This window comes from Patagioenas fasciata, chromosome 1 (genome assembly GCF_037038585.1).
Source record: "Patagioenas fasciata isolate bPatFas1 chromosome 1, bPatFas1.hap1, whole genome shotgun sequence".
Taxonomy (NCBI): Eukaryota; Metazoa; Chordata; class Aves; order Columbiformes; family Columbidae; genus Patagioenas; species Patagioenas fasciata.
The window spans coordinates 44,308,752-44,321,114 of NC_092520.1; positions in this window are offsets into that span (position 1 = coordinate 44,308,752).

A 12,363-nucleotide genomic window follows, 5' to 3' on the forward strand; every position below is an offset into this window, starting at 1 on the left:
TTTTCAGATTCACTGGATGTTTCTGGAGACAGGAATACCTGATCCGCCTTCTCAGCTGTGTGTTTTGTTATTCTTTCATGTAGGAGTGTTCTTTTTACTTACTGCTTCTATCTGATTTCTGAAAACATAAAGATGTAGCAATAAGGTTCTTAAAACTCTGCTTTGGTGCCACTGAGCTATGGAGGTACCCAAAGTACAGACCGACCAGCATTCTCGGTGACCACCTAGACTTGCCCTAGTCCTGGCAATGCCATGTCCCATTTCTACAGGGAGAGATGACAGTACTGACAGTGCTCCACTCTCTGTGAAATACCAATTATTAGGTTTGGTAATAAGAATGAGCATCATCCTGAACATGCATTTATTGGACCAGAAATTGGGACCTGGTCTGAACAGAACTGGCAAGGCTACAGTGCTCTGTAGTCATTATGATGTTTCCGTAGGAAACTGGGTATGTTACCGTGTTGCTCAGGTGGTGAATAATATTGAATCTGATCATTTCCCTTGAGTGTTCACCAAAGTTAATTTTAGGGAAGATGACGATGGCAGCATTTCTGAAGAAAGGAACGACCTTCAGCTTTGAAAAGAAAACAGCTAGGATACAAGTTCAGAGCTTCCAGTCTGTCAGCTTGAAGAACCTCCTACAGACTCCATAAAGCTCCTCAGTACTAACAGGGTACTGAATTTCATATATGCCTCTTCCTTCTTCGTTTTCCGATGTCTGCTTTAAAAATAACAGTTTTCTAGTTTTCATTTGTCCCATTCCTAAGCACCTAACTTCATAAAATAATAAGCAACCTTAGACAAATCTGAGAGAGTGTAGATACCACGACTACTTCAGCACTCAACTTTGCAAAGGTTAGCTCTTTTCAGTTTCAGGTTGCCAGTGAGAGTAGGTATAATCCAATAAAGCAAATTATGGGCCCATAGCATTTGATGGAGGGCGGAAATATAAAAATATAATGCATTAATGTTTAACAAAGTATTTGTAGAGAGAGGAATTCCTTATGTTGCATAATTCAGTGTGAAGCTGCAACTTCTTTGGCTGTTGCTGAGCTTTCTGTGAGCACTGTTTTCACTCCTGCATTCAGAGGAGAGGGAAAGGGGCATTTCATCACACTGTGTGATATATTTGAAAGAAACACTGACATGAGACTAGTTTAATGGTACCACAATGTCCTTGGGATAAAGAACATAGAGCTTTTTTTGTTCTTCTTAAATTAGATACCGTGAAAGCTTATTGCCACTGCTTCATACTATAAATAACGTCACCTGGATTGGAAGTGCTGCAATGGGTCATTGCAAAATGCTTCTGCTGATAGAACACAGTGGAACAAGCTGGTTTAACCCACTGTGATTAATAATTATCCCAGAGGTGAATTTCACTCTTTTAATGTAAGATTTAAAATAAAAGGGATGAATGCAGATGCAATATCAACAAAAGAGTCTGTGCAAGTGCAGCCTGCTCTACTCACAGGATCTGGCAGTGAAGCAAAAGGAAAAGAGTTCACCTCCCCTTTGCCCCTCCACTTCTCCTTTCTTCTCTTTTCAGTGAAGTTCTATCTGAATACAAAACTTAAAATCTGGAAAAATGTAGTGCTGTGTGGTGAAACACTGTAAGACGTGTAGAACAAGATGTGATTTTTTTTCCTGGTCCTGCCAAAACATGTGTTTTAATATTAGTTTGTTTCTCCAGTGCAATAAAACACAGATTTTTTTTTTCTTCCACTGATTACATGCAGTTATGTAGTAACTTATGGCAATTTGTACCCAATACTGTGTGCCAAATTTGTGAATCATTAGGCCTTACTCTTGAATAGCACAGAAGCAAGATTTTTCTAATCACTAAAAAAACACTTTGTATTTTGTTACTCTACAAAGTTATCAATATGCAATCTAGAGAGAAAGAAGCCTCGTTCTGTTGAAAGATTTAATCAACTTTTCCTCTCCTTTATCTTACTTATATCTTTCAAGCAGCACATGAATTAAGATGTGTTGTTTAAGTCTTGCCTCATCCAACTTGCCACATCACTTACGCGTTCATGCGTAAGCAGCTTCCATAGCTTAACTAAGCATCTTATGAACCGGTCAGGTAAATGCATTTGAAATGGGCTATACGTTCATGAACTGCAGTTTTTCATACCATAACACAATAGACATTGACCAAGCTTTCATTAAGTCATTCAGCAGCAAGAATACTTATGGGTCAAATGTGAACGTTCTACATGTAAATATTCTTATCTGGAGCATCTCTAGTAAAACAAACCAAAACAAACCAAAACAAACAAAATATATCCTTAAGATGGAGGAAGGTTTTTTATCTGGTCTCTTGTTCTGAAATTAAACATTTCTTTTTACTTATTTATTTTCATTTTCAATATTTCAGAAAGCACTTTCAAAAATTATGAAAAGGTGAACTTTAAAAAAATTATCAGTGTATTACCAGTGGAAAATGGCTAAGCTGGTTTTAACAGATGATTGCAATTTAACTTTCTCTTTTTGGAAAATAATATCTTTCATTACCTGAATAAATTAATATCCTCAACGTAAGTGTAGGAAAAGTTAGATTGAATATTTTGCTCAATATTGTGTTGCTATTTTTTTTACAGCATGATTGGTAAAAAATAATGTAACACTTTAAGCTGCAAGTGCCAATATGTTAACAAAGTATTTCATGTTTTTCTCACTGAAAAAAAATATTTACTTCTGTTGATCAGGCTCTAAATATTTTGAGAAAGGCAGAAAACATTGAGGAAAAAAAGCAACATTGTTTTAATTAGCTGTTTAACTACGTTATATATTATTTAACATGATCTACTAAATAGATGCCTGAGAACTGAAATTAAAAACATTCTAAAAGACTTTGAATGAATTTTCAGCTCAGGGGAATAAAATAGTTAGCTAAGCTAAGGCGACATCTGTAATATGGTCCTATGTCATTAGACAGTTCACTTTCTGTAACATTTGATTGACTTTTTTTTAATGGACATCTTACTTATGTTATTTATTTGAGAAGAGGGACATTTCTGTGCACATGCATTTAGATACATAAATACCAGTTCTAAAGCCTTATTGCAAACAGACATGAGTCACCACCAATAACCGCTGTCATTTTTCCCATATCATCTTATTTCTAGACTGTTCCTGTTTTGCTAAATTGCTCGTTTTCTGACCATGCCTTACCTAAGTGATCAGGTTGGTAGCGTTTGGTTCATTCATCTTCTATATCGGTCAACTAAGACCTTTTGATGGCCACTAAATGCAGGAGATGTTCTGGTGAGTTTTTAGCTTCACTGGTGAGTCTGAATACATTCTGTGATTTCTGGAGTTTTGACTAAGATCAGGCTTTTAAATATTCTCATCACATTTCTCTTCTATGGTGTGACTGGGATCAAAGATCAAGTACACCTTCTGAAACTTTAATGGGAAGCAACTTTCAAACTCCTGACTCGCCCTTCTCTTGCAGCCTGAGGTAGGGTTTTGTAATCTCTGCTTTGCTGTTATCCTTCCTGATAAGTGACATCCAGTTATTCAGCTCACTGTTGAACAATGTTTAATGTGCCTTCAGTGGAGGTCAAACCTCACTTACTCTTGAGGCTGACGCATAGAAAGTCAGTACTTGCTATTGCCAGTTTTTGAAATTACTTGCTCATTCCTAAACTTCCTCTTTTCTTCCAAAATCTGTCAATCAGGCTACTAGGATATGTTGAAGAATGTCACGGTCATCTGAGTTATTACCCTTATCATTAAGCAAGAGAGAACCCTGTCGTAATTTCAGTATTCTCTGACTGGAAATCCTCCTTCTGCTGCTGCTGCAGCTGTTTCTGATGGCAGAAGGGCTGGTTCCTTCCTACTGGTTTGGGTTTTGGTTTTGGTTTGTTTGTTTTGGGTTTTGTGGGGGCCTTGCGGTTTTTTTTTTTGAGAGTTTTGCTTGTTTGTTTTTGGGTTTTGTTTTCTTTTTCTTGTTGTGTTTTTTTATTTGGTTGAGTTTTTTTTTTCTCCTTCCCCCAACTTTTATTTCTTTCCCTCCCCAGGGGCATACTGTTTAGATAGACAAGAGATACTACCTAATTCTTTGTGCTCCTTTGAGATGGGCTGTGTCCTCTGAACAGAAACTGAGGCACACAACAGCAAAAATGAAGCAAAAAAACCCCACATTACCATCTTACTTAAATCAGGAATCCCTGATCTATGGTGGGCTTGCCATTGGTGCTCTGTAAGCTGCTTCAGAGTGATTCTTGAATACTAGCAAAAAATCCATTGGAACAAAAGCAGTGATACTCAAGCAACCTCACTTTGGGCAACTGACCTAGATTGAAATTGTCTAGGATTAATTCCAGCCATCTAGCCTCCAGCCTTGACAGATCTTGAGCTGATAGCTCAAATAATCCATTCTCATAGCTCTTGTTCAGTTTAGGCGTCTATATTGAACTTAAGTGTCCAGTGAAAAAGTCCTTGTAAAGCAGCATCCATCAGTCTGTGAGCTTGTGCTCATGAACTACTAGGACTCTTCAAGGGGTAACTAAGAAAAGCAAGCCTATTGGCAATAAGTTGAAACTCATTAGACAAGCTTTTTTATTTTTAATTAAAAAAAAAGGGGGGGGGGGGGAACATAGATAGGAAAGAGTGAAACCTGCATTCCTAAAATGAGCTCCTCAGTTTACTGCATGGTCAATGGAGAATTAAGGCCTTCAGAGGCACATAGGGTCTGCCTCCATCTGGAGGCCCGTCCCTCCTCATCACCTATACACGCACTATTTCAGTAGACACAAGTGGGTGCAGACCCAACAGCCAAGCATGAGAGAGTGGATTTCACCCACTCTTGAACCGTGGATGCTCAAAAAGATTGAGGATTTCAGTAAAACATCCTCACCAGTGACAGTGTAACAGCTCTGCATGAGGTTCACCCATTTAGGCATATGAGATTTACATCCTTCTCAGCCATTTGAGGAATCATCTTGAGCTAACTAGCCATTAGTAAGCCCAGAACATTTGTATGTCTTCATATATATCTATACTGGAAGATGTATAGTTTGGAAGCATCCAACATAGCAAGGAATCTAGGGATCTGTTGTTTCACTAGACAGATTTCCCATCTTCATTATTTATTTCTCCCTCACACTTAATCTCCCCAGTAAAACTGATAAATTATTATGTTTTCTTTAAAAAAAGGCAAATAGCTTGTTGTCAAAAAACAAGCCCCATAAGACCTTACGCACCAACCTGGCAATATTCCATTTGAAAAAAGCTGAGACTTGCCAATTAGGAATTTTAGTCAAAAATGTTGAGCTCAGTCAGGTCATATCCTTCACAAAAATGTGTTTTGCATAAACTCTGTTATCTTTTGTGACAACCTTCATTCAAAGGGAGTTCAACAGGACTTGTCGTTTATAAGCATATGCCGAGTGGCATAAATTATATTATCTTTCTATTTTAATAAATTCCCACATTGACTATTAACATTAAGCTGCTCAAATTAATGTCACAATGCAAATTTATAATTACCCAAATTATTTCATTTACATTTTCTTTTAAGTATTGGTTCTAACTCTAGCTTTCTTAACAGTCTTCTGGAACATGTCTAATATTCTAACAATTACTGAATATTAATCCTGAAAGCTCACTGACCAGCTCTCTTAAAATTCTTGGTGCGAAGTTATCCAGACATACTCATCTAAGACCATTAATAGTAGCTGTTTTAATATGCTCTTGAATTACTGTTGAAATGGAAAATATTTTGTCATTATCATATGATACAAATACATTATCTACTCTACTAGAGCACAGGAATATTTAGCATGTTTTTCTCCTTGCTTATCAACAGTTCTATGTATTTTAGCTAAAACCAGACAATTGGTAGGGTTCCTAATACATAGCGTGGACTTTTTTAGATGTTCTTTTCAATGTGGGGTCATTGACTTCTTAGGCATCTTTGTTCCTCCATAATTATTTTTCCACAATCATTGCTGTCAAAATTATATTTGCTGTTACTAGTTCTTTTCGCAGCTGTTGAGTATCTATAATTATAACTGCTTTACCAAATGCCCTCTAAAGAGGCAGAAGGAAAGAGGTTGTTCTTTTGAGGAAGGGGTGTTTTGTTTTGGCCAGTTTCTGTGAGATTGTAGACTTTGAGGACTGCACTCACATCATTCACGCTCTGCCTAATTACCCACTGGTCACTACTTAAGCCTACTACTTATTTCAGCTTTGTCAAATTAGCCTTTTTAAATCACCAAGTTAATAGCTTTTTGTTCCAGTCCTTTCTGCCGATTACAAACGGTACGATTAAATAATCATTTTGGGATGTCCACCAAAAGCTTCCCTTTTTTCGACCCGTTGTCAGATCTAATAATTATAACCGTGTCTAGTGCGGAATCCTCCTGTGCTGGATGCAAGACTGTTGGAGTACAGAGACTACTGCGTAATTTTAGAAATTGTGAAGACATTAGCACCAGTAGCACGAGCTCTACTGCTGCACCGCTAAGGGTGCAGCTACGTGACCCACTGAGATTTAGGTTCCTATCCTTGCTCTGAATAAGGCAGTTCAGGTACCATGGGGAACACGGCCACACAGGGTCATGAGCTTCTCCAGAGAGCCAAAGTGGTCTCTGGAGGTCTGCAGCGCTCCCAGGATGGCAGTGAGCAGCACACAGAGATATCACACAGCAGATATTCTGTTCAAAAGCCACCCAGATCTTCCTTCTGCACGCTGTAGGCAGTTGATTAAGCAGCTTATCCTTTCTTCCCCTGCTTGAAAGAGCACAGCATAAGAGGTGAAGGATTTTTTCTTTTTTCTGACCGCATCCCTTAATTATTTTTGCTCTCGACGTCAGGATTTAGTTCCAAATGAGTATTCGCTGGCCTACTTCATTATGCTCCTCGGGACTGCTAAACAAGTAGCGTGTCACCGCTTCAATGCCCTCCTAGCCCGTCCAGCCAGAACATCCCCTCTACTACGTCCAAGCCTTCAAAGGCTCCACTTCCCCAGCTGGTGGACCAGCATTTCACAACACCCAAACCACTCCACGTTATTTCTCTGATCAGGAAACTCTAGCCAGAACATGCAAGTACAGCAGTTCTACAGTTCATGTTTGTTAACAAATTTTCGGCGTAAACACTGTGGAGCCTAAAACGCTTTCTTTAGTAGCAAAGAATGTGGGTTTGTCTCATGTATTCAAGCAGTTAAACATCAGCGTAGGACCACCCAGCACTAACAAATGTTGCCAAACAGCATTTGCTTTTATAAAGCAGGCAGACTCCACATTGCACGGGGGAGGCAGAAGAAAAAAGTGGTGGGGGTTCCCATCAAACTTCAAGCGACAGGCAAACTGCCCTCCTAAAAATCCTGGATGTTATTTTCAAAGTAGCCTTTTTAATTAATCTCATGTAATTACCCCTTTTTCAAGATTTCCATCTGCACTAGTAGTACATAAATAATTAAATGACGTGCTTAAGGAGCATGCTGTGGTAGTTTCTGGCCCTACTGTGCAACAAGTCAGAGCTGAGCGGCTGTATGACAAGGGATGAAACTACAGGAAACACTCGTCTCCTAAAGCTGAGTCAGTGACCTGTTGTTCTTCAAAAGGCCTGTTGTAATAAACAGCCTCCAGTTCAGATATACATTAAGCTTATAGAGGTCAAAAAATGGGGCTGGAAACAACAGACGTTTTTTCTGTACTTCCTCTTCTCAGGTGAACCGAAAATATTGAAATATGTACCTCAAACTGAGAAATACAACGCTGTTACCTAAAGTTATTAAGAATCCTTAAAATCCAAGTAAAGCTTGGGTTCAGCTACTGAGTAAGATGTCTTGTTTCCTCCAGACAGGTTGATGATTCTTTATCCAAGAATTCAAGTAATGAGCAGTTGAAGTTTCCATCTTGAAGCATCTGTTCCACCAAGTCAGCACTGGCCTTGATAAATAGCAAATCAGACTGATGCATGCCAGTGTATATACACATGCTCAAGTTAAACTGGAGCGAAAATACTCGAACAGATCTCTGCATAGACAGATTTACATAATTAATCTGTAATTAGGCTTTATACAGTGCAGACTGACTCAGGTCAAAACACAGAAAATGCAGACATGGTAGGATCTTTACCTGTTGCTGCAAATTTTTTTTTTCAAAGGTTATTTGTGGGTAAGTTTACATACCTTCATTTGGTTGTCACAAACCTTCACTGCTATTCTAACTTACTCATCTTGCAGTGGAGGAAAAATATGTTTAGCTAAAGGATAAAAACAAACCACAACTACAATTGCATCTGGGTGCTTTTAGTAATTTCAGCAAACTTCAAACATAACTTTAAAAGTTTTGCCTCATTTTCAACTGTGCAAAAGAGAAGCTTGCATACACCACTCATTTTATAAATATGAAGTCCGTACCAAGCTTTGGAATGGTGGCTCTCCCTTGGCCTGTGGAATAGAGGAATTGGTTGGTTTGCTATTTTTATATCTTTATTTTCTAAAAAAAATGGTGAAATCCAGTTATTTGATGCTGGAGTCACTCTCTTGAGAATGTTTCTACCTGACATGATGTGCGAGTTCAATTCCAGTAACAAAAAACACCAAGCTTGCTCAGGAAGGTACACTCTTCACTTCCAGCAGCGCAGCAAAACCATGCTGAGGGGCTCCACTGGGAATGGGAAGTTTTTATACAACTCTCTTAGGGTATACTGAAGGGTTAGCAAAAAAAACCCAACATCTCGCTTTCTGTACGTGCTTCACAACAAAGCCTTGTCCAAGGGGAACTGGAGGTATTTTCCTGATTGTAAGACTCCGCACACCAGAGCGGGAAGGTGGAACTGGACGACTATTGATGAGTTATGAGGGGAAAGAAATCAAGATGAAGTGTATTTTTACTCCAAATGCCAGGCTGAGCTAATTAGGGAGTGCCATGTGTTATTTCAGGAAGAATATCCTTTTCTCCATAGGGTCTATCACAGTATTTTTGGCAAAGTTAAATGAAAAACGGGAACCGGGCTTGGCTTTGCATAAGCAAAGGGAACACCTCTGTAAGCTCGTCCTGAAATGGCAGCAGATAAAGGGACGCAGCAATAGACTATCGTTTCATGATTTTCCACATTTGCTTTAACAGAAAGTCACCCCGCTACATTCCTCGTTGTGGTGGTGCTGTATTATATAGCGCAAGTGGCATTTGCAAAGCCTGTCATGAGTTAAGATGGTACCTCACGGGTAGTGCGATCCTGTTTGCAGTGGAAAGTCAGAATAGGAAAAAATAATTACTTTCTTCAGGTAAAAGGATCATATCGGCTCTCTTTTGAAAGTCGAAAGTAAGAACAAAAAAACATTTCTTCCCATGGGGAGATAGAGTCCAACGGGTGGTCAAAAGTACAGAGAGCTACTGATTTTGCAAGAAAATTTATTTCCACTTCTCTAGTTAAGTTTACAGGAAAAAATGAGGTGGGTATTTGCTAACTCAGAACAGGCCTCTGAATGTGCTAAAAGCTCCTGAAATTATTATCAGACGTCATCCTATGGCTTCAAGTCTGGCCCAGTTCAGCTGAGGTCCTCAGGCCTCCCTCACCTCATCCACATCTTCCCACCCCTCTCTGGCCCCTTCAAACAACACACATACAGCTCCCCACCAACTCCAGCCCTTCTCCTCCCCACTAGGGCAGCAAAACACATGTATCCTCCGTCAGAGGTACGTCTGGCAAAGCCCGTGAGTTTGGAAAGCTGGGAGCCCATCTCCATCCACCCCGTCCCCGCTCCCACCCATCCTGAGCTGCTCTGCTCCCAAGCCCCCTCCCCGCCAAGCTCCCGACCGACCGCCGGGGACCCGACATTTGTTCTTGTTTTCTCCTGTCTCCCCTAATGGGTCCAACACTACTAAGCGAAGAGGAATGCACAGAACAAGGGAGTTCAAAGTAATTGAGTCTACATTCATTCAGAAATCCTGGAGCCCTGCCCGCTCAGAACCTGCAGCATTTACATAGTTTCAGAAAGTTTAACCCTTTTTTGCCGAACCTCATAATGCTCTTTTGAGCACAGAGCGTTGCGCTTCTCTCACCAGTGACCAAAGACGCTGGAGGGAATCTTTCACATGCCCAGCTCCAGCTGCTTACCACTCAACGTTTTATTTCTCCTTTTTTTCCTCTGCAGGACAGTAATTTAAGACCTTGAGCTGTCATTTTGAAAAGATGCTCAGGGAACTGTATTACAGAGGAACGATCACTCACCGTAACTCCTGAACGCTTCTGTCGAATGCCTGCCTTACAGGAACAGAACTGTGCTGGGTTTAAAAGAGCTTACTTGGTTTTCTGCTGCAGATTTGTCTGCTAAGGTGTAAACTCACTTATAACTCCATCTGCAAAATCAGTGAAGAAATAGAAATGTTCCAAAATTATTATAACTGTAAACTTGCATTTTTTTTTCTGATTATTATTTCCGAACAAACTCTCATTTCAATTTAATTTAGGAGATGATGCTAGTTTGCAGTTTACAATTGACTTTAAATTAGGAAGTAAAAATGATTTGTTCAAAGAAGTATAAAATCTAATAACAATGGACATTCTTAAAACAGGTTAGCAATTTTTTTTTTTCTGAATCTAAGCATTCATTTAGACTATCTAGAAGCTAAACAATGCTGCAGTGTATAGGACAGATAAACAGCGAAGCTGAGCAGGAACAAGAGTGGATCTGACTTGCCTGTTTAATCCTTAGTGACAGCAGAAATGCTAAAATAAAACCTTTTAAAAATTATATGCTCTTTAGTAATCTTCCATTGATGGTTGGTTGACAAAAGGCTGTAGGAGTGAGCCCATCATTAGCACAAAAACATGGTGATGGGATTGCATTTGTTTACCTGCAGTTCATATGTAATTGCATCCTTTTTAAAAAAAATAAAATACATTCACAGCTCCTTCTGAAGATGTTTTAAGTATACACAGGTTTACTCAGCAATACTGTTCTAATCAACCCGCCAAAGTGTTTGCCAGAGCAGGCCCATAATAAATGTATATATCTAAAACAAAGCAAAACAAAACGAAACAAAACAATTGAAATTATCTGTTTATCATTCATTTAATCAGATGGAGGTAAAATGTATAATTCAAGTATGCAAGTCTCAGAAACATTTCAGTTACGACAGCCATACAATTTACATAAATGTCTGAAAGTTACTAGGATATGTGCTACATCAGATGCTGCCCAGCCCTGTTTTGTGCCTGGTCTTCTAGCAGAATTACAGTCGAATTAAGTTCCAGACAGCATAATGCAATATTACTAGTTTTGCATTTTTTAAGCTGTTACAGAGCAGTTCATACCAAACTTGTAATTTCAGAGGGTCAAAAACGCAGTTCAAAGCCTAACTGGGTTAAAACAGAGTACATGAAGGGCATTCAGAAAACATAGTTTGAAGCCTAATCCTGAACTAGAGTTATTTGAAGGGCGTTCACACATAAACAAAACATGATTTTAAAATCTGTTGGTTAAAACACCTGTTCCTAGGCTAGAATGGGGAAAGAAATGCCAGTGATGAGTCTTCGGAAAAGGACACTGAAGCCGCATGTTGCATGAGTACGTGTTAGCGTTGGATGGAAATGAGCCTGCATGACTTTAAATGCTGCGCTGACGGGAGTAGCCGGATCTGTGTTAGTAATAACAAGCATCAAGCGGCTACATATTGCTAAACAGACAGTTTGTGTAAAGAAATGTTATGCTGAACTCTTTCCTGGTTCTGTAATTAGCTTTCTGCATGCAGGCTCTGAGACATCCCACTCGCCGCGGACTGGAAGGCAAAGGGGAGGAGTGCCGGGTGGACCAGAAAAGTGCTTTTAAAATCTTTTAAAAAAGAGCCATGTCTGTGTATGACGGGGTAAATGCAGGGACGGCGAGGATGCCAGCATTTCCACGAATTCACAGTGAATTCACAACGGATTCACAGTGAATTCACAACGGATTCACAGGCTCTCTCGCTGCAAACCGGGAGCATGGGGCTGGCAGAAAAGGTGGAAAGCTTGCTTTTTTTTCCAAGTCTCCCCTGCGTGCTGTACTTTTCCCAAAGGACGTGAGCCCTTTGGTGTTGCACTGAAGGACGGTATTCCTCCTCCTCCTCCTTCAGTGCGCGGGAGCTTAGCTCATCGTCCTGTGTCTACGGGGAAATACGCTTTGCATCGAAACCACACCTCAAAACAAGTAAACAGAAACTTGCCTCATCTGGAGAGAGAGAGAGGAGAGACGATTGTCACAATCTCTTTTCCTCTCCCCTTTTTCTTTCTCCCCTATTTCTCTGACAGCATTTTCACAGCACATGGTGATGTACATTGCGGCACTGATATTTATTAGCAGCAGGTTTCGGGGACGAGTTGCCTTCGGGACAAAAAATAATAAATTTGAAT